This window comes from Stegostoma tigrinum, chromosome 6 (assembly GCF_030684315.1).
Source record: "Stegostoma tigrinum isolate sSteTig4 chromosome 6, sSteTig4.hap1, whole genome shotgun sequence".
In the NCBI taxonomy this organism is placed as follows: domain Eukaryota; kingdom Metazoa; phylum Chordata; class Chondrichthyes; order Orectolobiformes; family Stegostomatidae; genus Stegostoma; species Stegostoma tigrinum.
In genome coordinates, this window is record NC_081359.1 from 54,534,763 (window position 1) to 54,557,110 (window position 22,348).

The 22,348-nt window shown below is 42.4% G+C and overlaps 1 protein-coding gene across 10 annotated transcripts in view; it reads left to right on the top strand.

Moving 5' to 3' along the window:
* The window catches only part of dlg2 (discs, large homolog 2 (Drosophila)), an 891,501-nt gene that overhangs the window by 540,612 nt on the left and 328,541 nt on the right, over positions 1-22,348 (top strand). The gene's annotated exons all lie outside the window — the stretch shown is intronic.

The window sequence follows — 22,348 nt, forward strand, 5'->3', positions numbered from 1 at the left end:
AATAAGCATTTCTCTTTGCAATGTAAATCTTTCAAAGCGTAGTATATACTGGATGTATGAGCAGGACATGTGGCTCATATGCCTGACTCCTAAAGCAATTGCACTTCTTGAACCTCAGTCGCAGCAGGAAGCTCAAGGAAGTCAGCAGAAATATTTTAGAAATTTCTTCAAATCACCCCTGAAGAGGTCAGGGGACACCTTGGCTTGGACAGATTGAAATGGTAAAGGCTCATTTGTGAATGTACCAAAACATTGAGATAATTCACTGGAAGCATACAAGGCTAAGATAACACAGTGTGGAGCTGGAGGAACACAGCAGGCCAGACAGCATCAGAGGAGCAGGAAAGCTGACGTTTTGGCTCAGGACTCTTCTTCAGATTTTCTGAAGAAGAGTCCTAACCCGAACTGTCAGCTTACCTGCTCCTCTGATGCTGCCTGGCCTGCTGTGTTCCTCCAGCTCCACACTGTGTTATCTCTGACCCCAGCATTGGCAGTTCCTACTATCTCCAAGGCTAAGATAAGGCTTTAAAGACAGTATACAAACTTAAAACAAAAACCTTCACCTATCCTAACTTCCAATACTGCCTGTCCCATTCATGCCTGAGTCTTCCATTTGCATATTTGACTTAGCTCAGAACCCATTAAATTGAAATGGAAAGAAGTCATCTTCATTCTCGCTGGATTGCCTAGGAAGTTGATGGGGTGGAAATTAATTTTTTAAGTGCTGCATATGTGGAGTTTTCTTTTCTGTATACTAAAAGGAAGCATATGCCTTCAACTTGTTGAGCGGAAAATGTGTGGTCGTTGTGATCTTTACTGTCACCTGATGGACACTTGCATGCTTTCTTATAATTTGCGGTTCAAAATCGATCATTGCTAACTACAAGCTATATAATATCCATGGATATTTTAAACTAATGTAACCAGCTAATGTATTTTCCAAAGGCAATGAGATATATACAGTGTAATAGTTTTGGTATATCAATGCAATCTTGAATAATAATTTATGTAGTTATATGATTAGATATGAAAATTCATTAACAGAGAAATTATGTATTTTGTGCAGCAATGGTTTCAGAAATATGACAGACATTTTTTTTCCTAATAGAGCATAGAAATTGTCCCTTGTATTGTAATTGAATATATGTTACAGTCACAAAATGTCTTCTGCAAGAACTCAGAGGAAATAAAGCTGTATCGACATGCATTTGTGACATCACAACTGTTTAAAACTTGAATCTGTTAATGTTATGTTGTAGCATTTAATAGTTGCTATAGAAGAATTTTTTAACAATTGCAAGCATAGTATTGTAGAAGAGTGTTCCACCTTCTCTGCATGAGCTGTGCCTGTGATTAGTCATCATCGTAATCAGGATTGGGAGGATAATACATCCAGATCCCTTCTCATTATGATGTTACTCTAATAGAAGTGTATGAATGTAGATAGTGTGAAGGTCTGGTTGGACTTGAATACTTTGACCAGAATGGTGTCAACTGAATGGATACTTGTCCAGGCTTGTACCTGAACGGTGTTGCTGAGCAAAAGCATTCAGGCTGCCACTTGCAGATCTATATTTCAACCTCAGTTATTCATTTCAAGAGATTAAGTATAGAAAATTAAATGTGAGAAACCTGGGGCTGAGTCAAAATGATTCAGTCTTTCTGGATGATTCAAACTGGGTTGTGTTCACTCTCTGAAATAGATCAGTGCAAGTTACCACGATAATGCAAATGACATAAGAAATAATTTTGCCCTAAGGTTATATTCACGTATTAAAAAATACTAGAACAACACGTTAAAATAAGGCGAAGGAAATGATCAATTAAATTATTTTAAAATAGCATATCATTTAATATTTAATTAGAATGCATGTGGCTATACAAACTGCAAAGATTTAAAAATCTTGATACAATTTTGTCACTGTAAAATCCTAGATTTTTGCCAGAATATGTTAAAATATAATAGATGACATGTATTAGCTATTTGCAAACCCAAAAGTTTTGGCTGTTTCAATCAGTAGCTTTCATTAAAATTATTCTTTTGTTATGTTAGACCCTATTCCAAATTGATCCTAATTGAGCCTGCTAAAGTGAATATTTAGTTATCTTCCTAGCATTTTCTCTGGAAAATTTAGTGCATTCTGTTGGTAGAAGATAGGCAATAATGTTGAGCCCTTAAGAGTTACAGTAAATTAAACTACTGCTGCATTGCAGTATCTATCCAGATGGTGCCTACTGTAGTCCCTTTGGAAGGTAACAGGAAGGATTTTTTTTCCTCATTGATGAGGTAGCAAACCAAGTCAATTAAAGCTTGCAGCTCAACAGCCCATTAAAAAATCTATTATTTGTGATTTAATTAGTTCAATTAATGATCTTTTTTGCTAAACCCATACTGTGCATTTGGAAACTATTTTAATTGTTGGTTGCTTCTACCCTTATCTTGACCGAGATTTTTGTTAATGGTGCCAGGCTGTAATATTAATCACAGTTGAACAATAGCTTTGTCATAAAGGAATGTAAGCAAATGCATTTTATGCGACTGAACTGTTTTAATTCTGCAAAATACTTCTGGTCTGCTGTCACCGTGTTATTGTCACTTCCCAGATACTATAATTAACCCTTCAAATTCCAGTATGTCATTTCCCACTGCATCTTTAAAGGGAAGACATATTCAGATTTTTATGCTTTGTCCATGTGGCTCAGTGGTTACGACTACTGCCTCACAATGCCAGGACCCAGGTTCAATTCCAGTCTCAGGTGTCGGTCACTGTGGAATTTGCACATTCATCGGGCATCTGTGTGGGTTTCCTGTAGGTGCTCTGATTTCTTCCCTCACTCTGAAGATGTGCAGATTGGGTGGGTTGGCCATGATAAATTGACCATAGTATCCAGGGATATGCAGACTGGCTGATTAGCCCTGTGAAATGCAAGGTTGCAGAGATAGTGTAGGGGGACTGGTGTGGGTAGGATGCTCTTCTGAGGGTCGGTGTGGATGTGATAGGACATTGTAGGAATTCAGTGATAAAATTTCACATATCTAAGATAATATTTTCATTGTGCATTCCCACCCCTGAAAATATGTAAGGCCAGCTTTTCACATGGAATAATGCTTAGTGTAATGATGTAAATTCTGTTTGAATTACTATAATGTTGTCACCAATTCTCAAGATAAAATGGTGCCTTCATTGCATCTCATTTCATATGGCCGGTATATTTCAAGTCAAGTAAAATAATACATTTTAAGAGAGAAAATCAATCGAAATCATAATACAGGTGACATTTAAGTGTGATGATTTAACATAGATACTTCTGCAAAGAATGTGGGCTGAAATATTTATTTGTAAAGGAATATTCCTGATCATTTGAAAGAAATTCTTAAGACCGCCATGTTTTGTTCCAATATAAATCCTTTCCTCCCCCTGTGGAGAATAATTCTGTTCCTCAGAATGTTTTCCTACCACTGATGATGGACTCACTGGCCTTCAGTTTCCTGAATAATAATACCAGGTTTACTGTCCTCCAAACTGCCTCTCCTGTGTCCAGAGAAGATTTGATGATTAATGTCAGTTTCCCTGCATTATAATTGCTTGCCTCTTATGGCCTGGGATACATCTCTTCTGGGCCGAGGGACATATTAGTTGTTAAATCTGCTGAAACCACTAATACTTCCGCACTCTCAATCGTAATTTGTTCAAGTATAATACAGTCCTCTTCTTGAGTTCTACTCCTACATCATTCTTCTCTATCATGAATATAACTGTAAGGTACTAATTTGAAACTCACTTTTGTCTTGCAGATCCACTCACAATTGCCACTTATGCTCTTCATGGGCCTCACTCTTGCTCTGGCTATCGTCTTGCCCCTAATGTACTTACAAGTGTTTTTCAATTTTTTTAACCCGCAACTATATTTTCAGGTCCCTCATCCCTTTTCTAAACTCTTTTCTTAAATGACCCTTTAAACCTTACATGGTCCTTTACGGCATCCACTGATAATCAGGAGAGCAATTCATTGAGTTCGGGACAAACAGTCAACAATAGTCCAGGGATGGGCTCATTGCACTTAGTTGCTAAACAAATTATTGCAGGTAAAGTTAATTTGAGTTAGAAAAATGGGATTGCTTGCAGTGTAGTAGGGGTCTAGAGGAATGGAGTTATCATAATTCTTTGTCACTCCGACCTCTACATGGAGAAATTATATGGCCCATAAGGGCTTGGCTACTCTCAAATGGACTCTGGACTTGAGGCAGAAAATCTAATATTTGATTAGAGGGACTCAACAGAAGTGAAGAAAGGCCATAGTGGTCATAGGGACTAGAAGGAACTGCAAAACAGAGGGAAGCATGAAACATTGGGGGATCATCTTGATTCTCAGGCAAATCCTGCAAGGATAACAATGCAAAACGTATAAAATGTTTGCTACCACGTGCAAAGTAGGTGGAATAAATTACTGTGCTGACTCATATTGTCTTCTTGCTATGTACAAGTTGCATTAAGTTTTTTGTTCACTTTTTACCATGAGACCTAGTGAGATCTCTCACTGTATCGTACCAGATTTACCTTATTAAGTACCTAACATGTTGCAGCGACATTCCTTTCATTTCCATCTAGCCATGAATGATTCCCCAGAAAACCCTCTGCAACCATGATATCCTGAAATTGACCGATATCCCTGATGACAGTAAAATGTTTAAAGGCCTTTGTGTACATAGACATGAACTGTCAGCCCAGAGTGGCTCTGTGTGGCTCCTGACATTTGCCCTGGATGCAGCAGGCAAGGATGATTTGGCACACTACTTTGCAGTCAGGGACCTGGTGCAGACGCAGAATGCTCACTTCCCCCAAGTCGAACAGAGGAGAACAAATCACTATATGCCAGCCTGGTCTGAGATTGGCATCTGGGTCAATGTAAGTGCCACCTTCTTGTGTCTGAAGCCTCACATTCACCCTGCCTCTGCTGCTGTATACGCCTCTCACTAAGATTCTTGCTCTACCATTATCATTTCTTGTCTTACTCACTGTCTGACACCCCAAGATCAGGTACCACGAATATAGCATGCTGTCTACATTATTCACTCACTCAGGACATCTCCCCAGCTGCACCAGGAGTAACAGCATTGCCAACCACTTTCATGTTCATTAGCACCTTCTCCTCTCTCATTTCAGAATGAAAAGAACATCCAAAGGGATCCAATAGCAACTTGGGTGGTGAACTGACCAGCATTTGTTTCCTCACCCAATAAGTGGACAGCATGCTGACTCTGCCCCAAATGTCTGACTGACTGTGTCCAAGCCCCAAAAATATTATTGAAGGTTGCCCTTGACCTACTGTTTCTGGGACCCCTGACTGAATGCTTGACTGAGGACTGCAGACAACCATGACAAGCTCCATGTCTAGGCTGAACAGCATGGCAGTACAGCAGTAATGTAAGCCTGATATTCCAGATTGATGAGAAAAATGCATATTGACAGTGCAGTCTAGGGCTGATATGAACATCCAGGTATACTGAGGATGAGTGAACATTATAACAGCAAATGAATATTTCAGAGATGCAGCCTTGTCCATGAACTGAATGTGTGTCCCTAAGCACATAGTGTCCTTGCAACAGCATTACAATAGTAGTTGCTGGCACAGCATGAAGTACAGAAGCATACAGTAACTAGATCACAGGTATACCATGAAAGATCTTAGAGACTGGCAAATGTCAGATGCCAGTGTCCCTAGACTTGGGTGCATGTGACTGTTATGCATATGAAGATGCCCTGAGATGCTAGTTTCAATGTCCAACATGGAGGTCCTTTGGAATAAGCAGTAGTCTGAAGTCACCGGTTACTCGCTTTGATTTCCATGTTGAGAATACTTGACATGGCTTGTTTGGCACAACTGGTAAGATACGAAGTTGAATATTTGCTAGGCAAGCTGGACTGTTAATTAGCATTTGACAAACTATAGTCCTCCTCAATTAGCAACTCGGCACTGTCTAGCAAAATTTGTCATGTCGGTCAGCAAAAGAATAAACAAATAAAAGATGTAGCAATTTTCTCCCAATGTAGAGAGAAGCCTTGCCAGATTTTTCACCTGATTCTGTTGCAGATCACTTCATAGGTTATATCACTCATGCCTCAATAAATTTGCACACTTTTTTTCTTTGGTAGAGAAGTAAAACCTTTGGAGTTTGAGGTCCTGGTAAAGAAAATTGCAGTAAGAGTGATTCAGTAATGCCATCCACCAGGCTTCAATTTGCACTTGATTGGCTGATCATTCAATGAATACTAAGAATTATGACCTCAAGCAATCATGCCCATTATGTTATGCATACTTGCTATTTCCACATCATGTAATCTGAGCAAACATAATCAGATAAATGTATTTAAAAGCTCATCTGAAGTCCTCATATCACAAACATTTGCATAGCTAGCTTTGGAAAACAACGCTTCACAACTGCCATTTTTACATTCTGAACTGTAAGTGTGCCAGGACATGGTTTGTGATGTGCAAGTGATTTGCCACCATTGCTGCCAACCACTGCTGTTTCTACCAGGAGTGCCCATTTTGCTGTAAGAGCATCCTGTCACTAACCTGCAGAGTTTGTCAACAGAAAAGGCTTCCACTCCATCAATATTGAAATTATATGTGAGTATTGATGCCCAATCTTGGAGGTTTGCATTGGATGTTCAGATAGATGCCATTATATGTACACACTGGAGAGCCGATTTCTGTGCCCTTCCAAGGACCTCGCAATGAAGAACAATTGTGGCTGGGAGACAGGTTAATTACTCGAAATATTGCTCATGATACCTCTACGAACTGCTCAGACTACCATAAAACAAACACAATACCGCTCATGAAGTGTAAGCCAAAGTGGAATGAACCATTGATCTCCAGAAGATGTACTGCTCCAACTGAGCCTTGCCATACAGACCAGAAAGAGTGTCCTGCATCTTTGTGGCATGCCCTGCCCTTCACAACTGGAGTTAATAAAGGAGGAGTGGAGGTGGTGTGTGTCCTGGAAGCATACAAAATGGTGCATTGATAGCAGATCTTCTGAAATTGAAGATGAGGATTAGGCATTGATGATGAGGAACATGTGAAAAAAACATGATCAAATAATGCATTAAATGCAAGAAGCCCAGGAGAAGCCCATTGTGACTTGCTTCCATGATAAATGATTTGGAATAATACTTTATATTTTTAAATTATTTTCCAGCTAGGCAAGGCTAACAGTTTGCTGCCCATCCCTAACTGCCCCTTGAACTGAGTGACTTGCATTGCTGTTTTAGAGCCAACCACTTTTTTTGTGAGACCAGTGTCATATATAGACCAGAGATAATGGGAACTGCAGATGCTGGAGATTCCAAGATAATAAAATGTGAGGCTGGATGAACACAGCAGGCCAAGCAGCATCTCAGGAGCACAAAAGCTGACGTTTCGGGCCTAGACCCTTCATCAGAGAGGGGGATGGGAGGAGGGAACTGGAATAAATAGGGAGAGGGGGGGAGGCGGACCGAAGATGGAGAGTAAAGAAGATAGGTGGAGAGGGTGTAGGTGGGGAGGTAGGGAGGGGATAGGTCAGTCCAGGGAAGACGGACAGGTCAAGGAGGTGGGATGAGGTTAGTAGGTAGCTGGGGGTGCGGCTTGGGGTGGGAGGAAGGGATGGGTGAGAGGAAGAACCGGTTAGGGAGGCAGAGACAGGTTGGACTGGTTTTGGGATGCAGTGGGTGGGGGGGAAGAGCTGGGCTGGTTGTGTGGTGCAGTGGGGGGAGGGGATGAACTGGGCTGGTTTAGGGATGCAGTGGGGGAAGGGGAGATTTTGAAACTGGTGAAGTCCACATTGATACCATATGGCTGCAGGGTTCCCAGGCGGAATATGAGTTGCTGTTCCTGCAACCTTCGGGTGGCATCATTGTGGCAGTGCAGGAGGCCCATGATGGACATGTCATCAAGAGAATGGGAGGGGGAGTGGAAATGGTTTGCGACTGGGAGGTGCAGTTGTTTGTTGCGAACTGAGCGGAGGTGTTCTGCAAAGCGGTCCCCAAGCCTCCGCTTGGTTTCCCCAATGTAGAGGAAGCCGCACCGGGTACAGTGGATGCAGTATACCACATTGGCAGATGTGCAGGTGAACCTCTGCTTAATGTGGAATGTCATCTTGGGGCCTGGGATGGGGGTGAGGGAGGAGGTGTGGGGACAAGTGTAGCATTTCCTGCGGTTGCAGGGGAAGGTGCCGGGTGTGGTGGGGTTGGAGGGCAGTGTGGAGCGAACAAGGGAGTCACGGAGAGAGTGGTCTCTCCGGAAAGCAGACAGGGGAGGGGATGGAAAAATGTCTTGGGTGGTGGGGTCGGATTGTAAATGGCGGAAGTGTCGGAGGATAATGCGTTGTATCCGGAAGTTGGTAGGGTGGTGTGTGAGAACGAGGGGGATCCTCTTGGGGCGGTTGTGGCGGGGGCGGGGTGTGAGGGATGTGTCGCGGGAAATGCGGGAGACGCGGTCAAGGGCGTTCTCAATCACCGTGGGGGGAAAGTTGCGGTCCTTAAAGAACTTGGACATCTGGGATGTGCGGGAGTGGAATGTCTTATCGTGGGAGCAGATGCGGCGGAGGCGGAGGAATTGGGAATAGGGGATGGAATTTTTGCAGGAGGGTGGGTGGGAGGAGGTGTATTCTAGGTAGCTGTGGGAGTCGGTGGGCTTGAAATGGACATCAGTTACAAGCTGGTTGCCTGAGATGGAGACTGAGAGGTCCAGGAAGGTGAGGGATGTGCTGGAGATGGCCCAGGTGAACTGAAGGTTGGGGTGGAAGGTGTTGGTGAAGTGGATGAACTGTTCGAGCTCCTCTGGGGAGCAAGAGGCGGCGCCGATACAGTCATCAATGTACCGGAGGAAGAGGTGGGGTTTGGGGCCTGTGTAGGTGCGGAAGATGGACTGTTCCACGTAACCTACAAAGAGGCAGGCATAGCTGGGGCCCATGCTATGCCTGCCTCTTTGTATGTTACGTGGAACAGTCCATCTTCCGCACCTACACAGGCCCCAAACCCCACCTCTTCCTCCGGTACATTGATGACTGTATCGGCGCCGCCTCTTGCTCCCCAGAGGAGCTCGAACAGTTCATCCACTTCACCAACACCTTCCACCCCAACCTTCAGTTCACCTGGGCCATCTCCAGCACATCCCTCACCTTCCTGGACCTCTCAGTCTCCATCTCAGGCAACCAGCTTGTAACTGATGTCCATTTCAAGCCCACCGACTCCCACAGCTACCTAGAATACACCTCCTCCCACCCACCCTCCTGCAAAAATTCCATCCCCTATTCCCAATTCCTCCGCCTCCGCCGCATCTGCTCCCACGATAAGACATTCCACTCCCGCACATCCCAGATGTCCAAGTTCTTTAAGGACCGCAACTTTCCCCCCACGGTGATTGAGAACGCCCTTGACCGCGTCTCCCGCATTTCCCGCGACACATCCCTCACACCCCGCCCCTGCCACAACCGCCCCAAGAGGATCCCCCTCGTTCTCACACACCACCCTACCAACCTCCGGATACAACGCATTATCCTCCGACACTTCCGCCATTTACAATCCGACCCCACCACCCAAGACATTTTTCCATCCCCTCCCCTGTCTGCTTTCCGGAGAGACCACTCTCTCCGTGACTCCCTTGTTCGCTCCACACTGCCCTCCAACCCCACCACACCCGGCACCTTCCCCTGCAACCGCAGGAAATGCTACACTTGTCCCCACACCTCCTCCCTCACCCCCATCCCAGGCCCCAAGATGACATTCCACATTAAGCAGAGGTTCACCTGCACATCTGCCAATGTGGTATACTGCATCCACTGTACCCGGTGCGGCTTCCTCTACATTGGGGAAACCAAGCGGAGGCTTGGGGACCGCTTTGCAGAACACCTCCGCTCAGTTCGCAACAAACAACTGCACCTCCCAGTCGCAAACCATTTCCACTCCCCCTCCCATTCTCTTGATGACATGTCCATCATGGGCCTCCTGCACTGCCACAATGATGCCACCCGAAGGTTGCAGGAACAGCAACTCATATTCCGCCTGGGAACCCTGCAGCCATATGGTATCAATGTGGACTTCACCAGTTTCAAAATCTCCCCTTCCCCCACTGCATCCCTAAACCAGCCCAGTTCATCCCCTCCCCCCACTGCACCACACAACCAGCCCAGCTCTTCCCCCCCACCCACTGCATCCCAAAACCAGTCCAACCTGTCTCTGCCTCCCTAACCGGTTCTTCCTCTCACCCATCCCTTCCTCCCACCCCAAGCCGCACCCCCAGCTACCTACTAACCTCATCCCACCTCCTTGACCTGCGTCTTCCCTGGACTGACCTATCCCCTCCCTACCTCCCCACCTACACCCTCTCCACCTATCTTCTTTACTCTCCATCTTCGGTCCGCCTCCCCCCCTCTCCCTATTTATTCCAGTTCCCTCCCCCCATCCCCCTCTCTGATGAAGGGTCTAGGCCCGAAACGTCAGCTTTTGTGCTCCTGAGATGCTGCTTGGCCTGCTGTGTTCATCCAGCCTCACATTTTATTATCATATATAGACCAGACTGGTTAAAGATGGCATATTTCATTCCCTAAAGAAGTCTTAGTGAATCAGTTGGGTTCTCATGATACATTCATGGTTACCATCACTGAGACTATCTTTCACTTCCAGACTTTTATTAATCAATTTAAAATTCCACCATGTGCTACCATGAAATTTGAACTAATGCCCCTAAACTATTGAGTTACCTGGGTGTCTGCATTGTAAGTCCATTTATATTACAACTATGCCAGTGTTTCTCCTTAATTATTTAAGATTGTAATGGTATGTGGCAAGCAGCCCTTGCTTAGCGCAAAGTATTTTAAACCTTGTTACTTTTGTAGTTTTTAACTTTTCTTGCTACTGAATAATTGCCTTGTTATCTATCTGATAGTACACTTGAGATATTCAGATGATCCCACCTTGAAGTATTGACACGATACTCGTCCTGCTGACGATTAGGACAAATGCAGTAATTAGTGAGTGGGTGAATCAACATTACATGATGCTAAGGTTCAGTAGATCCTATGTTGCTATCCGAAAATCATCTAGTGCCATGAAGTGACTCATGATAGCCGGCAGGTGAGAGGAAAGAGTTGAAACTCCTTTTGACCATTGGTAAGTTTTCAGTGTTGCAGAGACTAAAAGGTTACCCTGAAATGCTTGAGCATCCTGTTGGATTGTATTGAACTTTGTGAAAGGTGAAACATTATGCAGCTTTTCTTGGCAAACCACTGTGCTGTGAAAGGCAGTGGACATATGAATTACACATTCTACATGTGCCTTAAATGGCAGTGCATTCCCTTGAAATTCCCATGAGTAGAACAAATGGGTCCATATGCAAGTGTATGCAAAGTCTTAATTCATCAGCTACTCTGAGGATACAATTGGTTGTGTCACTTACAGGTTTGGAGCGGGTATACATATTTGGTGCAAACAGTATTGTGTAGCCTACTGGCCGATGACATCCATTGCAGAGTTGGGTGGTCTCTTTCCAGTATAAACATTGGGTTTCCAATAGTTTCCCTTTTAGTTTCCGGTCTTTTTTTTTTACCAATATCATAAATGGTGACCAAGGTCATAACCTGGTAGACCTGCAATAACTGGGCCATTATAAAATGTCTGTGGTAACCAGGATAATGATATTTGAATGTAATAGAACCCAGGGATGGAATCTCAGAGACACTGCCCATGGTGTGTTCGGTGTTATTTGGTCAAACTTGTGAGGACATAAATTTCAGTGTGTGAAGTGAAAAGGTGTTTATATGTTTGCATGTTTCCAATTTGGCATAAGGGTTATGTTGACCCTTCACTTATGGCCCATATAATCTGGATGGTCATAATTGTTTCTGATGGTGCCACTGTGCTGAAACATTTTTTGGTATTTACTGTGCAGAATGCTGGTTTACTTGAATAGCAATGGTTTGGTTACCATAATCTGAGTATATATCTTGGATAGACAATAGATTTTGTATTTTTGATTTCGTTGTTTGGTATACACCCTTGTTTGACTAGAATACTGTCTGGCTTTTGGATGTGGCCTCATATAATGTTGTACCACATGTTCTGACCCTTACTTTCTTCCAGTGCTTCTGGTGTCCTCTGGGCCACATGCCTTTCATACAGCATTCAAAACTAGTTGTTTCCTTAACACACTTATGAGGCCACATCAGCAGCATTGATTTGTATGCTTGCTTGTGTTGACTATTTTGCTAATGAGATGTGAGTTACACATAGGCTATAGACTGTCACCTGTTGATACTTGGGTCTGTTTTGTAGTGATACTTCCACTGTATAACCTTTAGATTGAACCAAGAGATCTTTTTGAAATGGTTCTGTTAGGGTTGATATTGTCCCGAACTCAGTTATTCTACCCTGTAGCTTTGCTGTTGTCAATTCATAATTACTTCCTTTTTCTCAGCATCTACTTATGAATTGACCAATAATCTCTGTTGTTTATTGCCAAAAACATGTGAATTCCAGACAATTTATTTTAAAATTGAACTTTACTCATAATTGGTCTTCAAATGTCATCATTTTCTCTGGATTCTTAAGATGGTCCTTGATGTGCTGTGTTTGTGGAGATCATCATTGTCGACAACAACTGTAAAAGACTTGCTGATCTGATTTGGAAATATTGAAATGCTTGAAGCATTGTTCAACATGTTTTTGGAAAAAGTAAATTCGCTTGGGAGATCATTGTTTTCACTATTTGAATAGTGAAAATGTTCTGTTCATTTATCAACATTTTACGGGATTTTCAATTTCAAAGCAGTTTTTGACAGTTATTTGAGTTTCTTCTAGCTATTAGTTGCGGTACTCTTGGTGGCCATTGCCTTAGCTTGTCATAGCCATTGCTTGATTGCGGTGATGACACTGTTAGACACTGATTTTTTAAATCAGTTTCAGTTTATAATTTCCACCCACAAAATTGATTTTAGGTGTGGAAAACAGCTGCAAACTGAAAAAATAAAAGGCATCAATGCAAAATGATTCATGTTTTACAGCAGGGAACTGTTACTTAATGGATTCTGCTTCCTGTCTCTATTGAATCAAAGTATTTTATGTTCCTTGACCACCTGAAAGGACAGCAAGCAGAAATGGATTTTGTTCTGACTGTGGGGTTTTACTTAAAATTAAGCCTCACTCAAGAATCAGCTCCTTAAATTGTGTTACTGCGTTATCTTTGTAGTCGAAGTCTGACTGTTTAAACTCCCACAAATTTAAAGAATTTTAACAAGGCCTGATGCTTTCCAACCCGAGCTTGGTGCAATAAATCCCAGTACAAAGATATAATGTATAGAATTTTAATACACACTGAAGTTTTTTGATAGCTGTTTCTTTTTCACAGCAATTTGTTTATTCAGCTGACATGAAAGAGTTGATGCATGTGCTCAGTTCAGTCAAATTTTCTAACTGTCCTGCCGGAATGTTACTGATAGAATTGTTAAAAATCTCATATATCTAGTAATCATCAGCTGCTATGATGTTACATTCTTTGTTAGACAAGGATTACTTTAAAAAAAAGTGGATTAAAAAATAAATTAAGACTATATGAAGATAGATTTACTGGGGCTAAGTGTAAAGCATGTCAGTTCTGTAACTGGTCATTTGTATTGCCTATTAAGTCATAGAACTAATACATCTTATCCATTGAGGTGGGTGGTGAATGACGGTAGTCTAAGATACACCCCGTTAAATGTGAATACATATTCTAACAACAGAGCAGCTCATCCTTAAGGTAATTGTCCTCCTTGCTAGGTTATCATATCTGGGCTAGATTATATGCTTCAAATTATCCTTCAAAATTACTGTACAATCAACTGCATAAACACCATCTGGAATTCCTTTAAATGTATTTCCTTTTCTTACTTGTGGGAAAATCATCTGGATCTGCTCAATATAACAAAGTGTGGAGCTGGATGAACACAGCAGGCCAAGCAGGAGCGCAAAAGCTGACGTTTCGGGCCTAGACCCTTCATCAGAGAGGGGGATGGGGAGAGGGTTCTGGAATAAATAGGGAGAGAGGGGAAGGCGGACCGAAGATGGAGAGAAGAGTCGCAGTGGGAGATAGATTCCCTGAGGTTGGTCCGGAGGAAGGAGGGTTACTTCTTCAGGTTAGGCATCCCTGGAAGAGGCTTCACAGTGAGGTTAAAACTGTATCAGAGATAATGGGAACTGCAGATGCTGGAGAATCCAAGATAACAAAGTGTGAAGCTGGATGAACACAGCAGGCCAAGCAGCATCTCAGGAACACAAAAGCTGACGTTTCGGGCCTAGACCCTACATCAGAGAGGGGGTTGAAGAGAGGGTTCTGGAATAAATAGGGAGAGAGGAGGAGGCGGACCGAAGATGGAGAGAAGAGTCGCAGTGGGAGAGAGATTCCTTGAGGTTGGTCCAGAGGGTAACTTCTTCAGGTTAGGCATCCCTGGAAGAGGCTTCGCGGTGAGGTTAAAATTGTATCAGAGATCCGGAGGGAGGAGGGTAACTTCTTCAGGCATTTTTCTCCTCTTGTTCATAAGCAGAGATGTTACTTAATTTTTTTCTTATGTTGTTCCCTTTTTGAAATTGGCTATGATATATTTCGGCTAAAACCCTCTGTCTCTGAAGTCCAGTTTTTAAATGAGCCGCAACAAACTCTTTCAGATTAAAACCGTGTGCTGCACACTGACACATGTACCCACACCCTGTTTGTGTTGGTGTTGTGCAGAACTTTAGCATTGTTGAGAAAGGTACATTTCGTCAAAATTTGTTTGATACGATCAGGATAAACCGCAATAATCCATGCAAGGTCCACAGATGTGAAAACCAGTTTTAATATTTTCATATTTGCTGATGGCCCAAAACTCAGCCGGGGAGAATGCAAGGAGGCTTTGAGAGGACTTGGACAGCTTAAGTGAATAGAATAGAACATAGCAGATGGAATTTAATATGAATTTGGAACATTTATTTACTGGTGGAAAAAACAAAGGCAGAATATTCCTGAAATGAGAAGTTTCAGAATGGCAGGTGTCCACAGGGACCTAAATCTTCTTGTCCATTAATCATGAAAACAGCATGCACATTTAATAAGCAATTGCGAAGACGAATGGTACATTGGTTTTCTTCACAATAGGATTTGAGTACAGAAGTAAGGTATTTTGCTGCAACTACTTTGAGTCTTCATGAGACTTCACCTGAAATACTGTTTAGTTTAGGTTCTTTTATGTAAGGAAGGACATATTTTACATAGGGGAAGTGAAGGGGTGGGGGTTAAATCATGGAAACATAAAATTTTAACAAGAACTAAACAGGTTAGATGCAGGAACGATGTTCCTGATGGTGGGAAAGTCTAGATCTGTGGTCATAGTTTAATGATAAAGGGACATCCTTTTAGGACTGAGATAAAGAGAAATTTCTTCACCCAGAGAGTAGTGATCCTTTGGATTTCACTACCATATAAAGTATTTGAGGTTAAAACATTGTGTTTTCGAGAAGTGGGTAGATGAAGCTCTTGTGGCTAAAGGGATACGGATATAATTGGACCTTAATGATCAGCCGTGACCACATGGAAGCTTGTGAGCAGGCTTGAGAGGTTGAAGGTCCAGCTGCTGCTCTTATCTTCTGTGGTTCTGAGGTTCACCAGACTAATTCCTGGGATTGGCAACATTGTGAAGACTGCATCTACGTTTCCTAAGTTTCAAAAAGTGAGTGATGATTTCTTTGAAATTTACAAAATTCTTACAGGCCATGACAGGATTGATGTAGCTGAGATGTTTTCCTTGATGGTGAGTCTAAAACTAGGCAATATAACCTTAGGTCGTTTAAAAAGGAGATGAGGAGGAATTTCTTTACATTAATGGATATGCAGATGGTGCTGGAAAGTGATGTTGTGTTTGATGATCCGTCTTGATTTCACTGAATACCATAGAGGCTTGATGGTCTGCATAGCCTATGCTTGCTCTTTGATTTCTGTGCGTTCTTTGAAGTTTCTTTGTTGCTGCAGTTGGCTGAAGTGGCAGAATTCCTTTAAAATTTCCTGCATATTGAGAAAAGAAGGCAGAGCAGTTGTCTGACTTGCCTGCAGAAAGGGAGTTACATTTCTGAGGCTGCAATGGGATAGGGCAACAGAGAGGAGAAGTTCTGAGCAGAGGTAGGAGAAAATGAGCTCTCCACTGAAAGCCTTGCCTGACATGCTTTCTGACTTCAGCCAGGAACAATGTTGAAAGAAAGAATGATAATTCCAGTTTTGGAGGGAAGAGGTACAGTGTCCAAGTAAGGGGAGGAGGCACGGTACTGAAGTAAGGGAAGCAGGCACCTGGAGCAAGCACAAAATGTTCACACTCTATGTTCCCATCTAACATCTCTATTTTCCTGGCTCTGGTTTCATATGCATCCATCTTCCTTGGCCCAACATTGATACGAGAACTCAGCTTTGTTAATCCTACATAATTGAGCCTCTCCAGCGTTTTTCCACCATTAAATACTTAAAACAATCTGTCCCTAAAGCCAGCAATTGCTGTTGTGGCAAGCTATCTCACTGATATTCAATAAAAGAGTTCAACTTTCAGTTCATAGCTCAAATGGTTCTGCTTTTGGAAACAGGCTTTTGCTGCGAACAGAAGTTGAATGTTGAATGGCAAGTATACAAATGATATGCATGATGGCACTATCAGTCATGTAAAACTGTCTGAACGGAAAAGATTAATATTGGTGATCCACTGGATTGCATTACAGATCATCAAGAAGAATACCATTATTGAATAATAATATTAATTTAAACCTATTGTTTTTCAGTATTGCATAAGCACAAATTGGAACAGCATATATCTTTATTCTTATGGTGTGCCAGGAGTGTAATGATTTTATTTCACAGAATCACAAAAAATGTTACTGCACAGAGGCAAGCCATTCAGCCCATCATGCCTGCACTGGTTCAGTTACCTAGTGCCAATCTCCTGCCTTTTCTCCATATCACTGCATGCCATTGCTATTCAATTAATCATCCAATGCTTTTCAAGTGCCTCAACTGAACTTGCCTCTACCACATTTTCAGGAAGTGCATTCCATACATTTGGATAGCTGACTGTAGGGGATCAAAACCAAGCTGTTATACTCGAATTCAATTTTTTCGTGATTGGAATGAGTCTATCATTCTTCTGAATAATAAATCAAAACTGTTGCTTTCATGTTTCCAAAAATAAGGGCACAATATTCCATTTAGTTTCGAGTTTAGGCAAATTACGGTAGCGATTTAGAGCACATTTTGGGACGTGCTGGACAAAATTGCACACAAAATTGGTGGAGACATAATGTTGTAGAGTAACACACAGGTAACAGCTACAAATATTTCACGCCTCAGTAATTTTGTTGCTAGAATTTTAGACTCTATAAATCTTTTACAATATATCACTTTCTTAGATACAAATAATGACAGTGTATTCCTTGAAGTTCTAAATTTTTAGATATAAAGTGACAAATGAACTAGTTTGTAGTATTTAAAATGCATTACAAGCTCAGCTTTCTCTTTGTCCATTACAGATGAGCCAGAACTTTCCACCCAAATAATTTTTTTTTACATTGGCTATATGCTCTGAGTTAATTGTTGTTATTGAAACAAAGTAGGACGTTCACTCTAATAGAACATAAAACGTAGAACTATACAGCACAGTACAAACCCTTTGGCCCACAGTGTTTTGCTGTCCTATTATCCTACACAACGATTAAACTAACCTGCAAACCCTTCATTTTACTATCATCCATGTGCATATCCAAGCGTCTCTTACGTGTCCCTAATGCATCAGATTCTACTACCACCGCTGGCCATGCATTCAATGCGCACACCACTCTCTGTGTTAGAAACTACCTCTGACATCTCCCCTATACCTTCCTCCAATCACCTTAAAATTATGCTCCCTTGTAATAGTCATTTCCACCCTAGGAAAAACGTCTCTGGCAATCCACTCTATCTATGCTTCTCATTCTCTTGTACACTCTGTCAAGTTACCTCTCATCCTTCTTTGCTTCAAACAGAAAAGCCCTAACTCTCTCACCCTTTTCTTGTAAGACCTGCCCTCCAGTCCAGGCAGAATCCTGGTTAATCTCCTCTGCACCCTCTCTAAAGCTTCCACATCCTTCCAAAAATGAGGCAACCAGAAATAAACATAATATTCCATGTGTGGTCTAACCAGGGTTTTATAAAATTGCAGCATGACCTCATGGCTCTTAAACTCAGTCCCCCTGCCAATGAAAGGAAACACACTGTGTGCCTTCTTAATAACCCTAACAACTTGGGTGGAAACTTTGAGTGATCTATGGATGTCAACCCCAAGATCCCTCTGTTCCTCCACACTGCCAAGAATCTTGTCATTAACCCTGCATTCTGCATTCAACCTTCCAAAATGAATCACTTCACACTTTCCCGGGTTGAATTCCATCTGTCCATTGTTTGTCCAGCTCTTGTCAATGTCCTATTGCAACCTACAACAGCCCTCCACATTGTCCACAACTCCACCAACTTTCGTGTCATCGGCACACTTACTAACCCACCGTTCCACTTCCTCATCTAAGTCATTTATAAAGTCTAAAAAGAGCAGAGGTCCCAGAACTTGTCCCTGCAGAACACCCCTGGTCACCGAGCTCCAGATAGAAGACTTTCCATCGACTACCGCCCTCTGTTTTCTATTGGAAAGCCAATTCTGTATCCAGACAGCCAAATTTTCCTGAATCCCATATCTCCTTACATTCTGAATGAGCCTACCATAGGGAACCTTAACCTTTCAAATGCCTTGCTAAAACCCATATACACCACATTCATTGCTCTACCTTCGTCAATGTTTTTTGTCACCTCCTCAAAGAATTCAATAAGGCTTGTGAGGCATGACCTGCCCCTCATAAAGCCATGTTGACTATTTCTAATCAAACTATGCTTTTCCAAATAATCATAAATACTATCTCTCAGAGTCCTCTCCAATAATTTGCCCACCACAGAAGTAAAACTGGCTGGTCTGTAATTCCCAAGGTTATCCCTACCCACTTTCTTGAACAAGGGAATAACATTTGCCACCCTCCAATCATCTGATACTGCTCCAATGGACAATGAGGACACAAAGATCATCGCCAAAGGCACAGCAATCTCTTTCCTCACTTCCTATATTAACTTTGGTTCTATCCCATTTGGCCAGGGGACCTATCTATCCTCACGTTTTTCAAAATTTCTAGCACACCCTCCGTCTTAACATCAACCTGTTTGAGCATATCATCCTGTTTCACATTGTCCTCACAAGCTACAAGGCCCCTCTCGCTAGTGAATACTGAAGCAAAGTATTCATTAAGGATCTCCCCTACTTCCTCCGACTCCAGGCACAAGTTCCCTCCACTATCCCTGATCAACCCTACCCTCACTCTGGCCATCCTCTTGTTCCTCACATAAGTATAGAATGTATTGGGGTTTTCCTTAATCCTACCTGCCAAGGTTTTTTCATGCCTCCTTCTAGCTCTCCACAGTCCATTTTTCAGTTCCTTCCCAACTACCCTCGAGTGCCTTGTCCAATCCTTAATTCCTCAACCTTATGTTATCGTCCTTCTTCCTCTTGACTAGATGTTCCACATGTCTTGCCATCCAAGGTTCCTTCATCTTACCATCCCTTCCATGCCTCAGTTGGAAAAACCTGTCCAGCACTCATCGCAAGTGCCCCCTAAACAACTTCCACATTTCTGTTGGTGTATTTCCCTGAGAACATCTGTTCCATGTTTCCTACCTAATAGCATTGTAATTCCCCCTCCCCCAATTCAATACTTTACCTTACCATGCTCCCATCCCTCTTCATGACTATGCTAAAGGTCTGGATGTTGTGATCACTCACCGAAATGCTCTCCCACTGATCTGATACCCGGCCTGGTTTGTTGCCCAATACCAAATCCAATGTGGCCTCCCCTCTAGTTGGCCTATCTACATATTGAGTCAGGAATCTTTCCTGGACAGACCTGACAACAACTGCTTCATCCAAATTTTTTTGCACTAAGAAGATTCCAGTCGATATTAGGGAAGTTGAACTCATCCATGACAACAACCCTATTGCTTCTGCACCTTTCCAATCTGTTCCTCAGTGCCTCTGTTGCTATTGAGGGGTCTATAGAAAACTCCCAGTAAAGTGACTGGTCCTTTCCTGTTTCTGACTTCCACCCACACTGACTGAGTTCACAAACCATCCTCGATGACCTACCTTTCTACAGCTGTGATACTATCCCTGATTAGCAAAGCCACTCCTCCACCTCTTTTACCTCCCTCCCTTTTTTTAAAAACATCTAATCTCCGGAACATCTACAACCATTCCTGCCCCTGTGATATCCAATTCTCCATAATGGCCACAACATCATAGCTCTAAGTACTGATCCATGATCTAAGTTCATCACCCTTTTTTCTGATGTTAAAATAGACACATTTCAACCCATCACACTGACTACAGCCTTGCCTTTTCAACTGTCTATCCTTCCTCACAGACTCTCTGCATGCTGTATCTGCCTGAACATTAGCTGCCTCATCCTTTGATCCATCGCTCCAGTTTCCATCCCCCTGCTAAACTAGTTTAAACCCTCCTGAAGGGCTTGAGCAAACCCCCGGCCCAAGATATTGGTGCCCCTCCAGTTCAGATGCAACCCGTCCTTCTTGTACAGGTCCAACCTTCCCCAGAAAGTGTCCCAATGATCCATATATCCGAAGCCCTCCCTCCTATACCAGCTCTGTAGCCACATGTTCAGCTGCAACCATTGTCTATTCCAAATAATAGTTTCCTCAAATTACTAATCATAATTGTAGAAAAATTTCAGAAAGCATATGCCTGCATTTATGATATATAGTAGCAGCTAGAAAAGTAGCCTTGCAAAATTAACCCTAATATATAGGATTTTGAAATACTGTCAGATCTTCAATATGAAATGTCATTTGTGGCTTTGTTGATAGCCCATTTGCTTTAGTAATAAGATTCTGAGTTTGAACAACATGAAAATGGCTTGAGCACAGAGCTGATCCTCCAGTATAGTAGTTTTTTGTTTTATCCAAGGGGGGTGGTTTTCCCATGCTGAACCAACAATTATTGACTATCCCTTGTTGCAGTTGAGAAAGTGGTTTGAGTTGCCTTCTTGAACCACTACAATCCATTTGGTATAGGTGGACCCACAATGCCATTATCAAGGGAGTTCTATGATGTTGACCCAGCGATAAATGTTTCTAAGTCAGGATGGTGTGTGACATGGTGTGGATGGTGATGTTGCCATGCAGACAAGTCTCCTGGCCCTGATAAAATGCATCCCAGGGTATTAAAAGAAATGGTGGGGGAAATAACACACGTGCTCCTGGTAATTTACCAAAATTCTTTGAAGTCTGGGGTGGTTCCTGTAGTTTGGAAAATAGCAAACGTTATGCCACTGTTTATAAAACGTGGTAAACAAAGGTGGATACTTATAGATCAATTAGCTTAACTTCTGTAGTGAGGAAAATACTTGAATCTGTCATCAAAGAGGGATAGTGAAATACCTGGATAGAAATTGTTCCAGCGGGCAGACCAGCATGGGTTCATGAAAGCAGGTCATGTTCAACTAATTTACTGGAATTCTTTGAGGACATCACAAGTGCAGTGGTCAGTGGGGAACCAGAGAATGTAGTGTATCTGGATTTCCAGGAAGTATTAAACAAATGCCACACAAAAGGCTGTTGCATAAGATAAATGTATACGGCATTATGGATAATGTATTTGCACAGATATAGGGTTGGTTAACTTACAGAAAACAATGAGTTGTGATAAATGATTGGAGATCAGTGGCTGGTGGTGTGCCTCAGGGATCAGTATCGGGACCTCAATTGTTTGCAGTTTACGTAGATGATTTTGGAGTAGGGGACCATGTGTAGTGTGTTAAAGTTCACAGATGACACTAAGATGAGTGGCAGAACAAAGTGTGCAGAGAACACTGAACGTCTGCAGAGGGATGTAAATAGGCTGATATGAGCGGGCAAGGGTCTGGCAGATGTAGTACAATGTTGGTAAATATGAAGTTGTCCATTTTGGTAGGAATAACAGCAAATGGACTATTATTTAAATGGTGAAAAATTGCAACATGCTGCTGTGCGGAGGGACCTGGGTCCCCTTGTGCATAAATTACAAAAGGTCAGTTTGCGGGTACAGCAGATAATTAAGAAGACAAAGGAATATTGTCCTTTGTTGCTAGAGGGATGGAGTTTAAAAACAGGGGTTATGCTGCAGCTGTATGGTGGGCTAGTGCGACCACACCAGTTGTACTGCTTATAGTTTTGGTCTCCTTACTCGAGAAGG